Source organism: Ranitomeya imitator, chromosome 8 (assembly GCF_032444005.1).
Source record: "Ranitomeya imitator isolate aRanImi1 chromosome 8, aRanImi1.pri, whole genome shotgun sequence".
Classification (NCBI taxonomy): domain Eukaryota; kingdom Metazoa; phylum Chordata; class Amphibia; order Anura; family Dendrobatidae; genus Ranitomeya; species Ranitomeya imitator.
The window spans coordinates 53,046,123-53,066,813 of record NC_091289.1 but is presented as its reverse complement, the minus strand read 5'-3'; the positions used below and the strand labels follow the sequence as shown (position 1 = coordinate 53,066,813).

The 20,691-nt window shown below is 44.4% G+C and overlaps 2 protein-coding genes across 3 annotated transcripts in view; one reads left to right on the top strand and one right to left on the bottom strand.

Annotated features, from left to right (window-relative positions):
* The window catches only part of CENPP (centromere protein P), a 406,761-nt gene that overhangs the window by 174,800 nt on the left and 211,270 nt on the right, over positions 1–20,691 (bottom strand). The window lies entirely within an intron of this gene.
* ASPN (asporin) overlaps positions 8,183–20,691 on the top strand; it is a 48,185-nt gene continuing 35,676 nt past the window's right edge. The window contains exons 1-2 of one of the 2 annotated variants that reach the window (XM_069736922.1): positions 8,259–8,446; positions 12,948–12,983. The gene's annotated coding sequence lies outside the window, so the exon portion shown is untranslated. Of the gene's footprint in view, positions 8,447–12,947; positions 12,984–20,691 lie in introns of both variants that reach the window. The other variant, XM_069736921.1, reaches the window with a different exon arrangement.

The window sequence follows — 20,691 nt, the reverse complement described above, 5'->3', positions numbered from 1 at the left end:
GGGCATATAATCTTGTTCGTATTAAACAGGGTGACGAATGGAAGACTGCATTTAATACGCCCGAAGGCCATTTTGAATACCTTGTGATGCCATTTGGGCTCTCTAATGCTCCATCTGTCTTTCAGTCTTTCATGCATGATATTTTCCGCAATTATCTTGACAAATTCTTGATTGTGTATTTGGATGATATTTTGATTTTTTCCGATGATTGGGAGTCTCATGTAAAGCAGGTCAGGATGGTATTCCAGATCCTTCGTGATAATGCTCTATTTGTGAAGGGGTCTAAGTGCTTATTTGGAGTTCAGAAGGTCTCTTTTTTGGGGTTTATTTTTTCTCCTTCGTCTATAGAAATGGATCCTGTTAAGGTCCAAGCCATTCATGACTGGATTCAACCCACATCTGTGAAGAGCCTTCAGAAATTTTTGGGCTTTGCTAATTTTTATTGCCATTTCATTGCCAACTTCTCTAGTGTGGTTAAACCCCTGACCGATTTGACGAAGAAAGGCGCTGATGTGACTAATTGGTCCTCTGAGGCTGTTGAGGCCTTTCAGGAGCTTAAACGCCGATTTACTTCTGCCCCTGTGTTGCGTCAACCGGATGTTTCTCTTCCTTTTCAGGTTGAAGTTGACGCTTCTGAGATTGGGGCAGGGGCCATTTTGTCTCAGAGGGAGTCTGATGGTTCTTTGATGAAGCCATGTGCCTTCTTTTCCCGAAAGTTTTCGTCTGCGGAACGCAATTATGATGTTGGCAATCGGGAGTTGTTGGCTATGAAGTGGGCATTTGAGGAGTGGCGACATTGGCTTGAGGGAGCCAAGCACCGCATTGTGGTCTTGACCGATCATAAGAATTTGATTTACCTTGAGTCGGCCAAGCGGCTGAACCCTAGACAGGCTCGATGGTCCCTGTTTTTCTCCCGTTTTGATTTTGTGGTCTCGTATCTTCCAGGATCTAAGAATGTTAAGGCGGATGCCCTCTCTAGGAGTTTTTTGCCGGATTCTCCTGGAGTCCTTGAGCCGGTTGGCATTCTTAAGGAATGGGTGATTCTTTCTGCCATCTCCCCTGATTTGCGGCGGGTGCTTCAGGAATTTCAGGCTGATAGGCCTGACCGCTGTCCTGTGGGGAAGCTGTTTGTTCCTGATAGATGGACGAGTAAGGTGATTTCTGAGGTCCATTGTTCAGTGTTGGCTGGTCATCCTGGGATTTTTGGTACCAGAGATTTGGTTGCTAGGTCCTTTTGGTGGCCTTCCTTGTCGCGCGATGTCCGTGCTTTTGTGCAGTCCTGTGGGACTTGCGCCCGCGCCAAGCCTTGCTGTTCCCGCGCTAGTGGGTTGCTTTTGCCTTTGCCCGTCCCGGAGAGGCCTTGGATGCATATTTCCATGGATTTTATTTCGGATCTTCCTGTGTCCCAGAGGATGTCTGTTATCTGGGTGGTTTGTGACCGGTTCTCTAAAATGGTCCATTTGGTACCTTTGCCTAAATTGCCTTCCTCCTCTGATTTGGTTCCATTGTTTTTTCAGCATGTGGTTCGTTTGCATGGCATTCCGGAGAATATTGTGTCTGACAGAGGTTCTCAGTTTGTCTCTAGGTTTTGGCGGGCAATTTGTGCTAGGATGGGTATTGATTTGTCTTTTTCTTCGGCGTTCCATCCTCAGACCAATGGCCAAACTGAGCGAACTAATCAGACCTTGGAAACCTATTTGAGATGCTTTGTGTCTGCTGATCAGGATGATTGGATGACTTTCTTGCCGTTGGCCAAGTTTGCCCTTAATAATCGGGCCAGTTCGGCTACTTTGGTTTCCCTTTCTTTTGTAATTTTGGTTTCCATCCTCGCTTTTCTTCGGGGCAGGTTGAGCCTTCTGATTGTCCTGGTGTTGATTCTGTGATGGACAGGTTACAGCAGATTTGGACTCATGTGGTAGACAATTTGACGCTGTCCCAGGAAAAGGCTCAGCGTTTTGCTAACCGCCATCGGTGTGTTGGTCCTCAGCTTCGTGTGGGGGATTTGGTTTGGTTGTCCTCTCGTCATGTTCCTATGAAGGTTTCTTCCCCTAAGTTCAAGCCTTGGTTTATTGGTCCTTATAAGATTTCTGAGATTATCAATCCTGTGTCTTTTCGTTTGGCCCTTCCAGCCTCTTTTGCCATCCACAATGTTTTCAATAGATCTTTGTTGCGGAGATATGTGGTGCCCGTTGTTCCATCTGTTGATCCTCCTGCCCCGGTGTTGGTTGAGGGGGAGTTGGAATATGTGGTTGAGAAAATTTTGGATTCTCGTTTTTCGAGGCGGAGGCTTCAGTATCTTGTCAAGTGGAAGGGTTATGGCCAGGAGGATAATTCTTGGGTTGTTGCCTCCGATGTTCATGCCGCCGATTTGGTTCGTGCTTTTCATTTGGCTCATCCTGATCGGCCTGGGGGCTCTGGTGAGGGTTCGGTGACCCCTCTTTAAGGGGGGGGTACTGTTGTGAATTCCGCTCTCGGGCTCCCTCCGGTGGTTGTTAGTGGCATTTTTGTGAGTTCTGCTCTTTGGCTCCCTCCTGTGGTTTTTAGTGGTATGGCTGCTTCTTGGATTTAGCTTCAGCAGCTGTTTTCACTGATCGTCTTTCTGGCTCGGCTATATTAGTCTGGCCTTATCCCTCATTCAATGCCAGTTGTCAATTGTTCCTGCCTGGAGTCATTGCTCTTAGGACTTTCCTGACACTCTGACCAGTTCATCAAAGCTAAGTCCTTCCTTGTGCTTTTGCGGTTCTCTTGTTGTGGACTTGTTGTTCAGCACTTTCTTGTTTTTGCTCATTTGTCCAGCTTTTCAGTATGGATCTATTCAGCTAAGCTGGAAGCTCTGGGCAGCAGAGTTTGCCCTCCACACCTTTAGTCAGGTGTGGAGATTTTTGCATTTCTCTGCGGTGGACTTTTTCTAGTTTTTATTACTGACCGCACAGCATTCTGTCCTGTACTATTTTCTATCTAGCTAGAAGTGGCCTCCTGTGCTAAATCTTGTTTCATACTATGTATGTAATTTCCTTCTCCTCTCACAGTCATTATTTGTGGGGGGCTAATCTATCCTTTGGGGATTTTCTCTGAGGCAAGATAGTTTTCCTGCTTCTATCTTTAGGGGTAGTTAGCTCTTAGGCTGTGACGAGATGCCTAGGCAGAGTTAGGAGCATTCCACGCTTCTAGTGTTGTGTTGAGCTTAGGGACTGCGGTCAGTATAGTTGCCACCTGCTCAGAGCTAGACGCATGTCGCTCCTTAATCACCAGATCATAACAACCTCTGCACCAAAAAAATGGAAAGCAGTTTGTTCACCAAATCACAGTACCATGTGAATTTTTTACAAAGGGAATCTGTGACCAGGTTTTTGCCCCCTAATCTGAGAGCAGCATAATTTAGATATGGACCAGGACTGTCAAACTCAAATACACAGAGGGCCAGATTGGACACAATTGTGGGCCAATCTTGATATTTATTAAAAAGTGTATACAATTGAGGAAGTTTTCCTTATCAAATATAACGATGAACTTTTTCATATTGAAACTTAAAGGGGTGATCCCAAGAACAAAGTACATTTTAATGAGTAGATCTTCGACTAAAATTTTGGAATAATATAATGCTATGTAAACCTTGAATAATACAGATAATAAAGTATGATGCCAAAAAATACAGTAAGATACCCCCGCAGTGAATTCCTCCACAGTACCCTCCACATGAACGGTATGATGACCCTTCTGTACTCTCCATCCTTCAATCCCCTGGACAAAGATTGGTCACATCACAGTATGATTCTGCAACTGTAATCTCCACACAGTATAACTGCCACAAAAAGTGCTCCTTACAGTATAATGGGCACTGCACTGCCTTCCATACGTAGTCTACCATACAAAACAATGGCCCCAACATAGTGCTCCTCACAGTATAATGGCCCAACATAGTGCTCCATACAGTATAATGGCCCCAAACAGTGCTCAATACAGTATAATGGCTCCACATAGTGGCCCACACAGTATAATGGCCCAACATAGTGCTCCATACAGTATAATGGCCCCACATAGTGCTTCATACTGTATAGTAGGCCCCACATAGTGCTCCATACAGTATAATGGCCCCACATAGTGCTCCATACAGTATAATAGGCCACACATAGTGCTTCATACAGTATAATGGTCCAACATAGTGCTGCATACAGTATCATGGCCCCACATAGTGGTCCATACAGTATAATGACCCAACATAGTGCTCCATACAGTAAAATGGCCTCACATAGTGGTCCATACAGTATGATTGCCCAACATAGTGCTCCATACAGTATAATGGCCCCACATAGTGCTTCATACAGTATAATGGCCCCAAACAGTGCTCTATACAGTATAATGGCCCCACATAGTCTTCCATACAGTATAAAGGCCCAACATAGTGTTATATACAGTATAATGGCACCACATAGTGCTCCATACAGTATAATGGCCCCACATAGTGCTCCATATAGTATAATGACCACAAACAATGCTCCATACATTATTATTGCTCCACATAGTGCTCAATACAGTATAAAGGCCCCACATAGTGCTCCATATAGTATAATGGCCACAAACAATGCTCCATACAGTATAATGGCAACATATAGTGCTCTATACAGTATAAAGGGCCCCACATAGTGCGACGTATAGTACAATGGCTATACATTAAAAAAAATTAATAACTACTCACATCTGCCTATTCCCTTCATGGTGTATTCAGATCCTCTGTTTTACCCCGCTACCTAATACTTACCTGTCCGGCCGGCGCGCTCCCAATGCTCCCTCCAGCTCTCCGTCTTCCTGCTTCTCCAGGGCTCGTCCATTCTGCGGTCCGCGCATGTGCAGACGTGCTCCTTTTGTCGTCGGGACTTCTGGGAGGTCGTGACCCGGTGGCTCCACCTCCAATATGGCGGCGCCCGTCGGGTATTTCTACCCAGCACCTGTCCTGCTCAGACGCCTTTGCGTCTATTGCATTCGCTGGCTTACCGCCAGCATCTCCTTAGGTTCCTAGGCTCAGATCTGTGAATCTTTGCTGTGTCTCTGTTTGCCGTCCCTGGCAGTTCTGTGTTCCTGCCGTGTCCTGCCAGTCCTGTGTTCCTGCCGTACCTTCCAGTCCTGTGTTCCTGCCATCTCCTGCCAGTCCTGTGTTCCTGCCGTCTCCTGCCAGCCCTGTGTTCCTGCCATACCTTGCCAGTCCTGTGTTCCTGCTGTGTCCTGCCAGTCCTGTGTTCCTGCCGTACCTTCCAGTCCTGTGTTCCTGCCGTCTCCTGCCAGTCCTGTGTTCCTGCCGTATCTTTCCAGTCCTGTGTACCTGCCGTATCCTGCCAGTCCTGTGTTCCTCCCGTACCTTCCAGCCCTGAGTTCCTGCCATACCCTCTAGTCCCGTGTCCCTGCCGTACCCTGCCAGTCCTGTGTGCCTGCTGTTCCTGCCAGTCTTGAGTCTCCGTTGTCACCATCTTTCGTGTGCTAGCATCTTACCGGTCAGTACCTTATCTTTGCTGCTTCCATCTGTCCAGTGCCTCCGCCATTCTAGTCACTTCACTAGTTCCGTCTTCCCTCCGTCTGCCATTCTCTCTGTGTTCTATCTTCAGTCGTCCCATTGGCTCCGGCAGTTGCGGCTTCACCCTCCTTGGGCCTGTCCCTAACTCTCCCTGTACAGGGGGTGGCATCATCTGGTTCACTCGTCCTCAGGGGCTCTGAAGCCGTGACCCAGAGGGTCCACTTCCTTAGTCCTGATACTCTGCACATATCGGTACATCAGGCACATTGTAATGAAGTCATCATGCCTGCTGCGCTGAGACGTCAGATGCATATGATATGAAAGTACGATGCAGGTGAAAGTGTGATGCTGGGTGGGGGACCTGCCTGGCGTCGTTGACCAAATATATTTGAGGGACCAACCGGACATTGATTGTGGGCCAAATATATTCACCCTGCGTGCCAGATTTGGTCTGCGGGCTAGATTTGACATATGTGATATAGAGACTTTGCTTCCACCAATATGTCACTTACTGAGCTGCTTGCTGTAGCTTTGATAAAGTCACTGTTTTAATCAGCAGATTATCACTAGAGGACCTGCTACCATGTAGTCCTGGGGCGGGTGCGCGCCTTTCTGGACACTTAGACTGCGCCTCGCTGCTGTTAAGGATTATGGTCTTATTTTTCATGACTACACTCCTGCAGACATAGTTTGTATGGGAGTCTGAATTTACTATGGAAATGGTGGGTGTTGCAGTCTAGGCTCTAGCAGTAAGTTATTTCCCTTTTTGATTTGCTCCTATATATCTTGTAATTAATTCTATTTGTTGGGACTTTTCATATAGGAGCATGGGATTATAATATTTACCACTGCTGGTGTGTCCAGTGTTCTCGAGCGGTTGCACAACACACATGTGGCAGTAGTCCAGTACGAAAAAAGGAACAGCACCCCATCCAGGAGATGAAAGATTAAAAGCGCTATATTCTGCCATCATGCAACGTTTCAACCATAATACGTCTTTATCAAGCACTGATAAAGACCTTTTATGGTTGAAACGTTGCATGATGGCAGAATAAAGCGCTTTTAATCTTTCATCACTTGGATGGGGTGCTGTTCCTTTTTTGTACTGGACTGTGACTTCTCTACAATTTGGCCATTGGATTGGAACGTGCATCCTCGCATTGAAGTGCTGTTGGCTGCTATTTATTTCTATTTACACATGTGGCAGTAGTGTCTTGTGTTATCATTCCCTTTTCACCAATGTCTATGTAATTGTTAATAAAATTTGTTATTTTTTAATACTATTGACCTTAGTATCATCTTTTTCCGTATGGGTACCATGTAGTCCTCCATATTCATGAGATCTGAATAACCCCACCCCCACCACTGATTGGCAGATTTCTGCCTATGCACAGTATACACTTTTTTCTTTTTTTAAAAATCCATCATATGGTTCCAGAGATATGGGTCTTTTATTTTTGTGCTTATTTTTATGGTCTTTTCCTAAGAGGCGTGGCTTACATGAATCTCTGGGGTGAGTTTTTTGGCTGCTCAGCACTATTACCCTGTAAATATGAGCAACAAGCCTTGGTATAGAGCATAAAAATTAGCACTAAATTAAAAAGGCTCATATCTCGGGAACCACATAGAAGATTAAAAAAAGAAAAGTATAATGGATACTGAGTAGAGCAGTGGGAATAAAATAAGAGCAAATACTGGACACTTTTGACCTGGTGACTGTTCCTTTGTAAAGCGGTATTCTTCAGCAGGAGCGTGCTGCTCCCATGCCTCCCAACTTCCTGCTTGCTGGGGGCGGTGCACTTCTTGATTGACAGCTCGGACTAGTGGTATTGTCATGCCGCTGGCCTGAACTGTGCACTCTCTGATGCTGCAGTAAAGGGATCTTTGACTTTTCAGCATCAGAGGACCACAGTGCCATAAAAGCGAACAGTGTGCTCCTGCCAGCTTCAGAGAACTACCGGAAAGAGCTTACCGGCACTGCTCTCTTGCCCAGCAGATTCGCTGCTGATAGACTGCTGCAGTGGCTGGTAACCAAGGCAACGAGTAGTAAACAGTAAAATGATATACTGGAAAGAGCTTACCGGCACTGCTCACTTGCCCAGCAGATTCGCTGCTGATAGACTGCTGCAGTGGCCGGTAACCAAGGCAACGAGTAGTAAACAGTAAAATGATATACTGGAAAGAGCTTACCGGCACTGCTCACTTGCCCAGCAGATTCGCTGCTGATAGACTGCTGCAGTGGCCGGTAACCAAGGCAACGAGTAGTAAACAGTAAAATGATAAATACTTCCAATCTTGAAGATGTTTAATAACAAGTAAATTGCAAAGTTCCTTGTTTTTACAAGCACGTTGCAAGTTTAACCATTCATGATTTAGAACATAACGACATAATAACAATAACCCTTTTGGATAGCATATGTTTTGATAATTTAAGAAAAACATATATTATTTCATCAAAGATCCATATTTCATTACCAAAATATTATTATGAAAGGAGAAAAATAATGGAAAATAAAGCTACGCAGACGCTATGAACCCGCTGTAATGTAACTCATCCGGCTGCCCCTGCAGATAGCAGACAGGGCTATGAATGGGCTCCCTGTATTGGACATGGCAAGATGCCACTCACTATTCAACCTGAGATCTGACATAGTTTCGTAGCGGACGTCTAGAGTTAACTAGATCTTGGCTCGGATACAGGCAGTAATGAAAAACACATGAGCGGTAACAAGTCTTCTTAATATCTGTCTTCAGTACTAAGATGGGATAATCTGAAGAAGCACTGACTCAAGTATCATCCTCGGTGCCAACGGGATCATGGATTTCAGAAGGAGTTCCTGATTCTAATACTGATACACTCTCTGCCTGTAGAAAATAAGCCACTGGATATTACCTTCTCAGGTGGATTACAAATACGAGGAAATCTCGCTGTCTAACAAGGTATGTGCTTGCTTTACATGGATTTCCACCACATACGACATTGGACTAGTCTGCAGACCAGCCATACATCGACAGATGGCATGTATCATGTATAGTTAGGATGTGTACAGATATGGAAGGCATATTCAGGTTATATAGAGAATTAATTTTACAGCCATACAAGAGAATTTTAATAATAAACTGATAAAAGATGCAAGAACAATATATCAGGTACTGTTGCACCCAATGTCTTATATTAGAGAATGTGTAATATACACACATATATATATATATATAGAGAGAGAGAATTTGTATATATACTGTATATATATATATATATAATGTATATACTGTATATATACACACATACACAAATCTCTCTCACTATCTATTTCATCAATGGCCATCTATTAACTTCAACTTTCATGGTAAAGGTTTTAAAGTGGACATCATTTGGGAACCATGGCCAATAAAGGTTAGTGTCTTTATATGCCGGTAGGTGCAGGAGGACCTGATATTTTACTTATTTTCTTCCAGTTTACAGCAGTTGCTAGTAGATTCAATTTTTAAAAAAAAAACCACATTGTCTGTAGTACAAATCTTTAAAGAAAACCATATATATGAAAAACTATTACTCGCATGCAAATACCTGCACATTAATTTCCCTATGCAATGTTGCAATCACAGTTTGCACACCTACACATCTAATCACATATGAAACACTGCACATGATGAAACGGTACACTTGCAACGGGGACTTCTATTATTAAAAAAAAATAATTTTAAATAAAATGTTGGAGCGTAGAGTTTAGTTACAATTTTAATTTGCATCCAATTTCCGAAGTCTGTTCGCGAAGGTGTAAAGAGTCTCCATTCTTGATTTTATTCCACCTTACACTTTACAGTAACAACGGGAACTGTTGGGGTTTTCCGGTATCCATTCATGTGGTCCTAAACGGAAGCTGTGAAGTTAGTGTGAACAAAGCCTTACACTTATGATGTGCGCGGCAAACGCAGTGGGTATTGCCTTCACTCACAACTCAGCTGAGTATAAGGAAAATGAATTAAATGCAGTGGGTTAAACATACTTTCTAATGTTTTCACTGCAGAAAGTATAACACTGTGTAGATGAGTCAAAGCTCAGATTGTTGGTAATCAGAAATGCCCTTCATCAGGGAGAGAAAATATGATCTGTAGGATCACATGTCCATCAAAATAGCCAGCTATGCCAATATAGCATCCAGAGCAGTCAAATGATATGTCACTGTGTCCTAGAGACACGACGGTTGCTATCCTCTGAAGAGAGACCATTCTCAGGGCACAGACATTGCACTATAGTGCACACTTTGCTTTTTAAATTTCGGTAATAGTTTCACTTAAAAGATTTTCGAGGAATTTCTGGAGCGAAAACTCAAACCTTCTTTGAGTTTCCGCTCACTTTCTGCTCCGAAAACTCAACAAAAACATTCTGTGCCCATAGTCGACCAGAGGTTCCTCATGCCATCTCTTACAGTACAGTTGGCAAGCAAATTTTGGTTTGCTCAAAGAAGCCTTCTGGCATAGCAGTGCACGCATCTCAGCCAGAACGTGGAGCAAGACAAGAGTTTTTGGATGCTTAATTCTAAAGCAAGCTTCTGTTAGGCAGCAATGGCAGAGGGAGTTCTCCAGAAGTAAAAACTATTTTCAAGGATTGATCAGTGGTGACACTTCCCCTTGTGTTCTGATCCAAGATGGTACATAATACACAGTGCCCGCAGAGGACCTCGTGTGGTAGTACAGTATTTCTACATACTGTATGGGACAAAAGAATCTCCAAAATGGTTGACTTTGGTTACTTCATATTACTGGACCTCTATAGCTCCAAATGGCGCTTTAAAAAGTGACATATTGAGAAGACTACCGTATTTTATTTTGTAGAATTCCCTTTTAAGTTAAAGAAGGTAGCTATAGGACATGCATGCATATTTGCACAAAACAAAAGCTATATAACATAATTATACATCTATATTATGACGTAGGAGTGAGGACATTGGATTTTATGGACACATTCGCCTCAGGGCGCATCCTTTACATTTTCCCTCTTGTAGCAGAGAAGATGTAGACCAAGGCTACTTGCTTAGCACAATGGCTTCTCAAGACCATTTATAAAAAGTAGCAACAACTAAAAAATAGTGTTCCATTCTAAAACATGAACTCTGTGGAGAATAACATGGATAGACTACCATAACTACCGTAAATTGTAATCAGACTAGGACATGTGGCATTGGTCCAGACATTCAGCTGTGTAATGGCTTATTTTATCGTTCTGCCTTTCAGCTGTGATTGGTGATATACATTACAGACAAAGTTATAGCCAAGAAAAACTGCACACCTTAAATGCAGTTACTGGATTATAAAAAAGGAAGACTTCAGAAAGCACAGTGAAATAATGCTGCTCCTTGTGACCCTTCATGGGTGCTTCCAATGCTTCAATAGTTAACAGTGCGTTTTGGGTGTGACCATCCTATTCCCCGGCATGTTACCCTGTAATATTAGGCTACATAAAGCACATATGTGGATTTATGTTGTTCAAACACTGAGATTGCAATGTTCCAGCTATGGCACAGCTGGGGATTCTTGTGTGCTGCCAACATATTCCAATGGGCAAGTGATGGGTAATATAGAGTCAAGCAGTGAAAATAAGGCTTTTTATAGAGAGAAACTATTCCACATTTTGTACTATATCTCATAGGCCCCTTATGCAGGGCTGTGGAGTCGGTAATCCAAACCTCCGACTCCACAACACCGATGACTACTGAGCATGTACATAAAGTGCAGCACTGGCTCACTACTGAGCATGTACATAAAGTGCAGCACTGGCTCACTACTGAGCATGTACATAAAGTGCAGCCCTGCCTCACTACTGAGCATGTACATAAAGTGCAGCACTGGCTCACTACTGAGCATGTACATAAAGTGCAGCCCTGCCTCACTACTGGGCATGTACATAAAGTGCTGCACAGATTCATCTGCATTCTGACCACACAGCACTGGTCACTACTGAGCATGTACATAAAGTGCAGCACAGATTAATCTCCATTACGACTCCACAGTACTGGTCACTACTGAGCATGTACATAAAGTGCAGCACAGATTCATCTCCACTACGACTCCACAGTACTGGTCACTACTGAGCATGTACATAAAGTGCAGCACAGGTTCATCTCCATTACAACTCCCCAGCACTGGTCACTACTGAGCATGTACATAAAGTGCAGCACAGATTCATCTCCACTATGACCCCACAGCACTGTTCACTACTGAGCATGTACATAAAGTGCAGCACAGATTCATCTCCACTACGACTCCATAGCACTGGTCACTAGGGTTGAGCGACTTACTTTTTAGGGTCGAGTCGGGTTTCGCGAAACCCGACTATCTCAAAAGTCGAGTCGAGTGAAATCTACCGATTATGGTGAAAAGTCGGGGATCGACCGATACACGAAACCCAATGCAAAGTCAATGGGAAATCTATCTCTTTTTTTTCTCTTTCTCTCTCTCTCTCCTCCGTCCCTGAACAGAAAAGCTGGTGTTACACATTGCAAATCGCTACAGCGCACAAGCGACAAGATGGCGATAGGCGTCCATGCCCCTAAGACCTATGTCATCACTCTTCCCACGCTCCTTCATTGGCTGAAAAAATGGCGCCAAACGCATCATACGAAACGCGACTTTGGCGCGAAGATCGCCAACCGCATGGCCGATCCCACACTAGGATCGGGTTTCATGAAACCCGACTTTGCCAAAAGTCGGCGACTTTTGAATTTGTCCGATCCGTTTCGCTCAAGCCTACTGGTCACTACTGATCATGTACATAAAGTGCAGCACAGATTCATCTCCACTATGACTACACAGCACTCGTCACTACTGAGCATGTACATAAAGTGCAGCACAGATTCATCTCAACTAAAAGCCGAGATCCTTAGATCAGGAACAGAACAGACATTTATAGGACATTTCATAACTTTCCCAAATGAAAACATTTACAGCACATCCTGCACTGAACTACTGAATCCAATGTATGAAATATTTGAGGAGTCAGAGTTTGTCCATTTTATACCGACTCCACCAAAACAGACACCGACTCCACAGCCCTGCCCCTCATGCATACTGAAAACAGTGCTCCTAAGGTAAATAATTTTTTAAGAATATGGCACATGCCGCTGACTTTGTATACAAACTTGGCTGAGCATGAATGGATTTTGAATTGGGAAAGTGGCAGCTTATCTCCTGGGAAAACAAAATGCTGAGAGCTGTAATTTGACTTACCCTCTCCTTTTTTCCCCACATCATAATATGTCTGGGTAGACTTAAAGAACCATTGTAAACTTTAGATAATCTTCAAGTTTGGCCAACATTAATCTAATGCAAGGGTGCAAAACCCATGGGCCGGTGGTCACATGGCCTGCAGTGCCACTCTTTGGCAGCCAAGACATTCATGCTTGTGTCTAGTTGCTGCTCACACATATTTTCTATTTTACAGAGAAGAGGAGAGACACATGTTGGAATCGCATGGCAGGTAAGTACTACTGGCGTACTGTGACACCATGGCCGAGACCCATATAACTTGTCAGAATGGGGCCTCTTAAACCCTTTATGGCACACCAGAGAGCAACACACGAAATGGACAGGCGACCATGTGTGAGTGCAGTTATCTACATTATAAACTATAGAAGTGAAATATTCAATTAAGTCAATGCCATCATTGTGGGTTATGGAGTGTCAACAGTGTAAAAAGGAGCACATATTCCTCAAATAAGTGAGAGACCAAGAAGTGCAAATGGCACCCATCAAACATTTATGGCATATAGGGTACTTTCAAAATGGCCAAAAATGTCCTAAATGTTTATTCCCCTTCACGTTTTGCAGCAACCCTTGGAATTGGTTTCATCTCACAATTTGGCCACCCTTGAACTATTGAGCACTGGGGGGAGAGTGCTTAGCATATAATTTTACTGCTGGCATATACAGTATATAATACTCTTGGAGAAGCAAAAAAAAAACGTTTGTAGATGCCAAAGCCCATATTCTTTAAAGTTACCCAATCTTGTGAACATCAGAAAACATAGGCCCCGATTCATTAAAGTGTTTACACCAGACATCTGTAATAAAACTCCTTGATACGTTGCAAAATGTTTGAGCAACATGAGGTTGCGAAAAAATAATTAGGAACTTTTGGCCTTTTCATGCTAGCTGCAGCCAGGTGAACCAAAATGGATGGAACTGGGGTCGGACGGGCTGCTGCAATGCCCATTTCATCTAACTCACGATGAGCTGTTATGTAACTTACGTCACAAATATTACTCCAGTGCCTGACCGGGCAAAAATTTGTGGCAGGATGTATGGAGACACACGTGTGCACCTCTTTTTGAAGCAGGCGCCACGGTCATCAACAAGTCCCCTCATCAAGAACGACGTGAAGAATAGGAGCCGTAGCACATGCTTTATGTTTCAGATAAGCATGATACTTTGGAATAAAAGTTAAACAAAATAAGACAGCCCATTAGGCAAAAATGCAATTCGAGAGAGTAACTTGTTGGAAAAAACGATTTTCTTCCAATAGATTTTTTTCTTTTGGAAGGAAAAAGGTGGAACCAGATGTTATGAGCCAACAGGACATGCAGATTTAACACAGTATAATGATCCCCAAGTGTTCATACTTGTAGCTGTAAGTAATTCATACGGTTTCATTCTGCGGCATGTTTGTGGTCTTTGTCGAAAACCAGAAATTGTTAGTTTGGGTTAAAGCAAGTAATTCTTTGGGAGTTTGTGGATTTCTAAGCACATAGATGGCGCCTGAGGAACTTACTTTTCTGTCTAAAAATGTAATTTGGGCTCCGTTTATCTACCCTATGTCACCACAACAAGCTGAGAAAACCATCAGCTACACAGCTAAGAGCAAAGAAAGCTGAAATGCACAAAATGCTTCTGCTTGAGAAGTGAACAGCTTGTATGTAACTTGATCAAACGTCCTCTATATCATAAAGAATCATTTGCGTTAATTCATGGCTTCATTGAAATTAATTACAAAAGACAGAAATGGGCATACAAGTGCGGTAGGAGATATCAGCAGGAAACAGATGCATCATCATTTCTTACAATAAAGTTACCACTTGTAAGCTTTTGCCTGTAGATGTAGGAAAAAAAGAAAGAAACTAGATGTCTATTAGGTGATTAATGACTTCCATTGTATAAAGGGAAGCTGACAGCTGATCCACAGGCTTAATCAATCAGACACTGGCTGCATAATGAGAAAAACATACTTTAACAGCCAGGAGACTAGTCAGACAGGCGGGTCCCCGGCGGCTTCACACCGCCTGCTGACAGTGACTGACAGCTCGCTCCCTGTACACACAAGCAGGGAGAAACTGGATACCCAAGGAATGTGGATGAGAAGAAGCCTTTTCCGACTAGGTTTCTTTGCAGCTCATTCTCTGGTGACTTTTAAAGTATGTTTTCAGTGTGTCGGAATCATACATACCTGGCTTTAATCGTCCAATGTCTTACACAGGCAGCCCTCGGATTGTGCAGCACGTATCAGCCGTCATGTTCCCTTTAAAAGGTAAAAGGTGAGCGAGTGACTAACCCCTTCTGTACCACGACCAACATTAATCACAGTGCTACCACCATTGCCTTTACCAATAGACGGCCCAGTGTTTAATCAAGTCCACCAGGGCTGTGATGCAACAATACCTGTCCTATAAGGGTTAAAACATTCTAGCCAACCAGGGAACACATGGTGTCTCGGTGACCACATCCCTTCCTAATCATCAGTTACATCATATTCTTTTTTAATTCTTAAACCATTCCGGTAATCCTGGTTTCTAGAGCACCATCTCCACGTCAAAGTGATTCTTAAAGCCCTTCTGGCCACAGATTGTGATCCAACATGTTGCATCCCAAGCACAATACAAAACAGGCTTGTCTCTTCCTACACAGACTCCCCATTGCCAGACATACAGTACTAGCCATTTGTAATGCTGTGGCTACCTGCCATTGCTTCACTTCTTCATAAGAGATAAAACAAACACTCCTCCATACTGAAATTTGGTAGCTGAAGAAGAAGCACAGAGAGAATCAGCACTGAGATTCTGTCAGTATATGACACTTGTGGGAATATAGCTCATCAGGGATCTCTGCTTTGGCCCAAGCAGGTGGCTATGGAGTCACAACGAACAATAGCAGGCTAGCGAGTTCCACACAGGTATGTGTCAGGTGTATTTATTGTACACATTTGCCGTACAATGTTACACGTGCCAAACATGAAATAAAATGTCTAAGGCCGTCTGGCCACTAACTAACAACAAGATACTAACTGCAAAATAAACCTATACAACAAGAAAGAAGTTTGTGCAACCTTACTGTGTCAGCTCCCAGACCAGCAGATGAGAGACTGAGATCCCAGCAGTTCCTTGATTATATCAGCTGAAGCAAAAGCTGGATCGTATGTGTGGAAGGGAAGCACCAGAGCTTTCAGGCTGATCACTAAAGAAACCAGGACCGGATTACAGAGAAATAAACAGCTTCACAATCAATACCGTGATACATATGAAATGAAACGGGGAGAAACATATCTGTTTTCTAGTACTTCTCCCTTTGGCACCTCACATACCCCCTTCCTTTGTTCGAGCCTGTAGGGTCGGACACGATGAGTCACTAAGCAGTGTGTTCTGGATAACGCATCTGCATTCCCGTGCGCTGCGCCTGCCCTGTGCTCAACGGAAAAGTTAAAAGGTTGTAATGCCAAGAACCAGCGTGTCACCCTCGCATTGCCCTCTTTTGCGCGGGACATCCATGTTAGGGGTGAATGGTCCGTTACTAGCCTAAATTGGCGACCTAGTAAATAATAGCGTAAGGTGAATAGGGCCCATTTCACAGCCAGGGCTTCGCGCTCAACCACGCTATAATTCTTTTCTGCCCTGGTAAGCTTCCTACTCAGATAGCTTACTGGGTGTTCCTCGCCATTCACTTCCTGTGACAACACTGCACCGAGGCCGACACCAGAGGCGTCCGTTTGGACAATAAACTCCCGTTTAAAGTCAGGGGCAACCAACACTGGTTGGTCACAGAGGACCGTTTTCAAATACTGAAAGGCCTTCTCTGCTTCTGCGTTCCACTTTATTGTGATAGATTTTGAGCCCTTGGTAAGCTCTGTGAGAGGGGCCGCGATGGTGGCAAAATTTTTAATGAAGCGCCTATAATAGCCAACGATCCCTAAAAAGGCTCCGACCTGTTTTTTGTTGACCGGTCGTGGCCAATTCTGAATAGCGTCCACTTTATTGGTCTGTGGCTTTACGACTCCTCGCCCTATGCTATATCCCAGAGAGCGAGCCTCTTCCAATCCCAAGGTACATTTCTTAGGATTGGCAGTTAACCCAGCAGTTTTTATCGAGTCTAAGACGGCTTGTACTTTTGACAAATGTGTGTCCCAGTCATCACTAAAGACAATGATATCGTCCAAGTATGCGGACGCATACCGGACGTGGGGTTTAAGGACAATATCTATTAGACGTTGGAAGGTGGCTGCAGCACCATGCAACCCAAATGGCATATCACGGTACTGGAACAGTCCCTGGGGCATTACAAAGGCCGTTTTCTCTTTGGCTGAATCCGTGAGGGGAATCTGCCAATAACCTTTTGTTAAGTCGATAGTAGATATGTACCTGGCCGAACCCAGTCTCTCTATAAGTTCATCAACTCTCGGCATCGGGTAGGCATCGAATTTTGATACCTCATTTAATTTCCGAAAATCATTACAAAACCTAATAGTCCCATCGGGTTTGGGCACTAGCACGATTGGGCTAGCCCAATCACTCCGGGACTCTTCAATAACGCCAAGTTCTAACATTTTCTCGACTTCCTGGGCAATGGCTTGTCTCCGAGCCTCCGGAATTCGATATGGTTTTAGTCGTACACGGACCTGTGGATCAGTAACAATGTCGTGTTTAATTAAGTGAGTACGACCAGGAAGCTCTGAAAAAACCTCTGCGTTTTTCTGTATAAATTCCTTAGTCTCTCGTTTCTGACTTTCGGATAGTGTCTCTGCAATACCCACCTCTGGCAATGCTACCTGGGGGTCATTTACCACAGATGGGGGTGCCCTACGAGGTCCATCATTAAGGGTGGCTTTTGTCATTAGACTCTCCCTATCCCGCCAAGCCTTAAGCAAGTTTATGTGGTAGATTTGTTCGGTTTTCCTCTTGTCTGGTTGACATATCTTATAATTCACTTCACCTATTCTCTCCAACACCTCGTATGGGCCCTGCCACTTCGCAAGAAATTTATTTTCTACAGTGGGTACTAATACCAACACCCTGTCTCCGGGTTGAAAGACTCGTGTTTTAGCCGCTCGGTTATATACCGTGCTTTGGGCCTGTTGCGCACGTTCTAAACATTCTTTAACTATTGGCATGACCGCCTCAATTCTATCTTGCATAAGCATTACGTGTTCAATTACACTGCGATAAGGAGTCACCTCTTGTTCCCAAGTCTCTTTAGCAATATCTAACAGGCCTCTAGGACATCGCCCGTAAACTAACTCAAAAGCCGAAAAGCCTGTGGAGGATTGGGGTACTTCCCGTATAGCGAACAGGAGATATGGTAGGAGAGCATCCCAATCCCTCCCGTCCTTATCTACCACCCTTTTCAACATTCCCTTCAGGGTTTTATTAAATCGCTCCACCAACCCGTCAGTCTGAGGGTGATATACTGAAGTACGCAAGTGGGAGATTTTTAGTAGCTTACACAAGTCCTTAAGTATTCGAGACATAAAGGGGGTTCCCTGATCTGTTAGTATTTCTTTCGGAATGCCGATGCGAGAAAACATATTAACAAGCTCCTTTGAAATTGCTTTCGCATTGGCATTCCGCAGAGGCACTGCTTCAGGGTAACGAGTGGCATAATCTAGTACTACCAAAATGTACTGATGTCCCCTGGCAGATTTAACTAATGGACCCACTATATCCATTGCTATCCTCTCGAAGGGCACCTCTATTATTGGTAAGGGCACAGGGGGCTTCTAAAATGTGACATAGGTGTGGTCAATTGACACGTAGGACAGGACTGACAATACCGGGTCACGTCCCCCCCTAGACCCGGCCAAAAGAAACGCTGCAGAATACGGTGTTTTGTTTTTTCTCCGGCCAGGTGTCCCCCCAAGGGATGTTTATGTGCCAGTTCCAAAACTACCTTGCGAAAGGACTTGGGCACCACTAGTTGCTCTACCGCCACCCCCCGCACTTTGTCTATATGATACAGCATACCCTGTTGCACAGCTAGGTGTGGGAACTCATTTTGAGCCCCTGGGTACAATGGTCTTCCCTCAGAGACCTTTACATTTTCCCATGCCCTTGCCAGAGTAGGGTCCTGGTGTTGAGCGGTCCCGAACTTACCACGGGCCCCCTCAAGACCTGGCATTTCTATAACCTCCTCTAGTTCACTTGCGTCGCCTGCATATACAGCCAGAGGTGAGTCTACAGATTCTAGAGTTACCTCTGAGATGGACTCCCCCCCCTCTTGCTGCAATAGCTCAGGGGTTAGCCCCACGGCACCCTCCTCAACTAGAGTGCTCATGCCATTTTTAAGGTTCCACAAGTCCCAAAATAAGGGAAAGTCTCTCCCCAATATTACATCATGTCCCATAGACTTTAGGACTGCCGCTTGATGTCGTTTGGTTCCTCCTGGCGTGGCAAGGGTGACCCAGGCAGTGGGGTAGTTTTTTATATCGCCATGGATGCAACTAATGCCCAGGGTTGAGTTCGTTAGGGCTCTAGGGTCCACCAAACTGGCATGTACCAGAGTTACTTGACTGCCGGAATCCAAGACGGCATTCACACTATGGCCATCGACCTCGAGGCAACACACGTGTCGTTCATTTCCTGTGAGGATCTCTGCAACACAGACTGACTGTACATATAACGAAAGACGTCTCATAGCGTTACAGTCCATTGGCTCTGTAGTCATTGGGCAGTTAGCTGCTACATGGCCAAGCCCGCGACATCGCCAACATTGTATAGGTCCTTGCTTCCTCGCCGGAGACGCCTGATAGGGTCTGCTGAATTGCTGTGAGACTGTACCGCCTCCATAGTTCTTTGTGGGTCTGCTACCCTTTATTGCAACGTTCTCTTCTTTTGAAGATGAAGTAGGTCTCGCAGTATTTTCTGGCGATTTCTTGGGAGCCCAGCGAGGTGATAACGTCCCTTGGAGTAGGCTTTCGGAAGCATTGTAGCGTTCGACCATATTCACCAACTGGTCGGCTGTATATGGGTCACCTTGTCCAACCCACCTCTGTAACTTAGGGGGCAAGGACCGCAGGTACTTGTCTAGAACAACACGTTCCACCATCTCTGCAGATGTCAAAATCTCTGGTTGCAGCCATTTTTTTACTAGATGGATAAGATCATGCATTTGTGAGCGGGCTGGCTGATCTTCCACAAAAGTCCATAAATGTACCCTGTGTATTCGTACATATGTGTTTACTCCCAGCCTTGCCAGGATTTCGCTTTTTAATTTGGTATAGTCCATAGCATCCACTCCACTTAAATCGTAATAGGCCTTTTGTGGATCTCCACTCAGAAATGGCGCAACCACTTCAGCCCACCGGTAAATGCTCACGTTCTGCAATACGTTCAAATACGGTGAGATACGCTTCTACATCATCGTCAGCAGTCATTTTAAGCAGGGTTTTTTGTACGGCTTTCCGTGCACCAGCAACACTTTGTGCATGATCCCTCTCATCTCGGGGCTGCCGAATTAAAGCCTGCTTTATTGCATTCAACTGCTCTTGCTGAATCTGGTTTTGCTGGTCCAGGGCTTGCTGGAAGTAAGTATTGGTCTGCTGTTGTTGCACATTTGCCTGCAATAACTGTTTCACTAGTTCCTCCATATTACTGGACTCTTGGCTCTTCAAAAGCACATGAGCTTTCAGTCAGGACATACACAGAGCACTTTATCTGCAGTCACAGTCCAACAGCCACTATGCCCGCATTCTCAAAACCATTTGTGGGAATATAGCTCATCAGGGATCTCTGCTTTGGCCCAAGCAGGTGGCTATGGAGTCACAACGAACAATAGCAGGCTAGCGAGTTCCACACAGGTATGTGTCAGGTGTATTTATTGTACACATTTGCCGTACAATGTTACACGTGCCAAACATGAAATAAAATGTCTAAGGCCGTCTGGCCACTAACTAACAACAAGATACTAACTGCAAAATAAACCTATACAAC